We start from the raw sequence: 3,258 nt of genomic DNA on the forward strand, positions 1-3,258 counted from the left end.
TCAACTCTGTCACACATGTTCAGGTACAGCAGCAGCTGATATTAGTTGATGTCGGCGCTGATATTAACGTTTATTGACTGAGCTGATCTCAGTTTGGTGTTTTTATTCCTCAGACTCTGTCCACTGCTGTGGTTCTACTGAAGCTGTGATCCGATTGGTCCTCTCTGCTCTGGTGGGCGTGGCTACTGTCATTCTTCTGGTTTATGACATCAGATCAAGAAGCTGATCAGGATCGAGCACATATTCACACAGCAGGTACGTAATTGTGGTAATTTTTCGTATAACTATTTTTAAAATATAATTTATTGTTCTTCATTTATTTCTAATGGCTGTATATATTCATACGCTGGTGTTTATGTTCATTTATAGGCGGCTCATTTCCACCCTAAAAGATGATTTGAGAACAAACCATAACATATTCTCACATTAATGCTCAAAATGCAAGTGATACTGAAGATTGCCAAATATTGCTTTGCCCACGCTAGATTATTTAATATAACGCTTTCATTTTTAATTATATTTTGTAATCTAATCTTCTCATGCAGTTTGTTTATATTTTCTTCAGATAAGACACACAGATCTCACTTGACTGCTGTATATTTGCCATATGTATTTGCTTACATTTGTCAATAAAGTTTTCTCACTCTGAGCTTCAAGAGTCTCTCTATGGTTTATTATGGTTTTTTTAATGTCGAGCGCCCCCTGGAGGAATACAAACGAAGTATATTTTAAAGGTCCCATATTTTACACCTTTCTGGAGTTTTATTTTAGGTTTTGATGTCCTTAAGAATATATATTTGCGGTATAAGTACCAAAAACCATCTCAATATATTTTTACAGCTCCTCTCTCAGGAGCTCTGCTGAGAGCAGGTCGATTTTGGCCTAATTAATATTCATGAGCCTCTCTTCTGATTGGCCTGTTGTTTTCTAATAATCGCTGTGTGCATGTGTGTAAAGCAACAAACTGACGATTTATATATAATAATTTGTAATTGTATATACATTGTTGTGATTAATTGTGGCTGGAACAATAGACGCGATGTTGTCTGGGGGTTTGGCTAAAGGAGAGTGGGACGGTGGGCGGTGCTCAGGGTGGTGACTGAAGGCGGTGACTGTGTAGTTCTGACGTCAACTTTTTACGGAAGTCACAACGGTTCGTGAAAAATCACAGCTACTTTAAGCAGGCTGTGTGCATTTTACTGTGGACTGACTGTTTTGAAACTTATATGGTAGTTACATAGCACCTAGACCTCAGTTATCATGAAAAAAGCCAGGAAATTTAAGTTTTGACAATATGGGACCTTTAATGAGTTCAGCAGAGCGCCACATGTAAAGCTTGGCATTATGTTAAACGTTATTTGTAAATGTTTACAGACTACTCTTCACATAAACAATCACTGTAGTAAACAGTTAATGTGATTCACTGAAGGTCGGCTACTGTGACCAGCTTGGTTTGTGAGTCAGAGCCAAACACTCTCAGGATCTCATGATGAAACAACCGCTTTAAGACACTTTTAACATGTTTATTTCTGTCAGTTTTTTTCTGTTGAAAATGACGCCATTGATCTACGGGAAGCTGTGGCCTACTCTAGCTAAAAAAAGCTGGACGGTCACACACATCAACACTGAATAAATAAGCAGTTATTTAGCTGACGGTGGAGTTTCACATCACTTTACTACAGAGCAGCCTCACATCAGCTCAAGAGCTTGTCTCTTCATATTTGTGGACTGAGACCGCTGAAGATGTTTCACAGCATTTGGTTCTGTTTGTGTTTGTGGCGTCTGGCTGGTGAGTTTGAAATGTGTTAATGACGTGACGTGATTCTCTTCTGAAGTTAAAGTGTTTTCTGTGTTTGATGTTGTGGAGCTCAAAGCTCCTGCATCAGAAAAAAAGAGAGTTTTGTTTGGATATTAATTTCAAAATGTAAATTTCAAACTGTCTACTTCAGCAAACCATCATAAAGTTATTTAAAAGTCTTAATCTGACTGTGTTTCTGTTTGTTCTTCAAGTGTGTTTGCTGATTCAGATGCAGTGAAGTCAGTGTCAGTGATGGAGGGAGATTCAGTCTCTCTACAGACTAACACTGAACTACAGACAGATGATCTGATAATGTGGACATTTGGACGTCCAGAGACTCGTGTCGCTGAAATCAATAAAGACACCGGAAGATTCTGCACATATGATGTTCTTGATGGGAGATTCAGAGACAGAGTGAAGCTGGATCATCAGACTGGATCTCTGACCATCACAAACACCAGAAACACACACTCTGGACTTTATCAAATATTCACCAGAAGCAGGACAGAGAAAACATACAGATTCAATGTTACTGTCTCTGGTGAGTCACCGTTACAGTGTCATTTGTGCTGCCGGTCTTCATAATAATTATACACAAATAATTAAACAATCCTAGTCATGTAATATCACATACACATTTATTGACAAATCTTCAGCCGACCCTTTTCGTCTCATGTGCATCTGATTGACAGATAAACCGTACGCTCTTATTTCAGAGTTTCTGTTGTTAATGTTGTAGTTAATTCAGCAAAGAAAAGGTTGCATCAAGTTAAAAAGGACAAACTTCCTCATTCAACTGAGCTGTGCAAATGTACTTTAACACTTGCATTAGGCCAATGTTCTTTCTTGCTCCATCCTTGCAATAAATGCATGTTCTCAATGAATGAGCGTATTTACTCACACTGTAAAAAAAATTCCGTAAATTTTACGGTAAAAAACGGCAGCTGTGGTTGCCAGAATTTTACCGTAAAAAATACGGTAGCAACGTTTTAGTTTTACGGTTTTAACTTAAATTTACAGTTAAATACCATAATGTCATTAACTGATATAATGTTAATATACCATCCTATTGAAGCACTGAAATCTGTTTTGTACCTTTGTAATACACTGATAACCACCAAATGCAGGAGGTGATGAGAAAGTCACATGATGAACCAAAGCCCATCACAAGCAGCTTTTAAATAATAACATATATAGAAGGTGCACAGTGTCATTCACTCAAACACTAAACACCATCATGGTGACACACATGAAACACAGTTTTTCACCGTATATAGTAGGGGAATTTACCGTTAACCATTTAACAGGTTTTTAATGTAGCATTTTTACAGTCTTTTACCGTTAAATTCACGGTAATTTTTTACAGTGCAGGTAATGTCAATGGTGTGGCCCATTTCAGACGCAGCCAAAATTAAAATTTTTGGGGTTTGAGAAAATAATTAATTAATCAATAATTACTA

The 3,258-nt window shown here is 37.4% G+C and overlaps 1 long non-coding RNA gene across 1 annotated transcript; it reads left to right on the plus strand.

Annotated features, from left to right (window-relative positions):
* Positions 1–590, plus strand: LOC107725340 (uncharacterized). Its single transcript, XR_001638112.1, has 3 exons — positions 1–23; positions 114–255; positions 370–590. It is a non-coding gene; the product is annotated as an uncharacterized LOC107725340 (long non-coding RNA).
* Positions 591–3,258: the final 2,668 nt, after the last annotated feature.

Source organism: Sinocyclocheilus rhinocerous, unplaced genomic scaffold (genome assembly GCF_001515625.1).
Source record: "Sinocyclocheilus rhinocerous isolate Xijiao unplaced genomic scaffold, SAMN03320098_v1.1 scaffold2501, whole genome shotgun sequence".
NCBI classification, from domain to species: Eukaryota; Metazoa; Chordata; class Actinopteri; order Cypriniformes; family Cyprinidae; genus Sinocyclocheilus; species Sinocyclocheilus rhinocerous.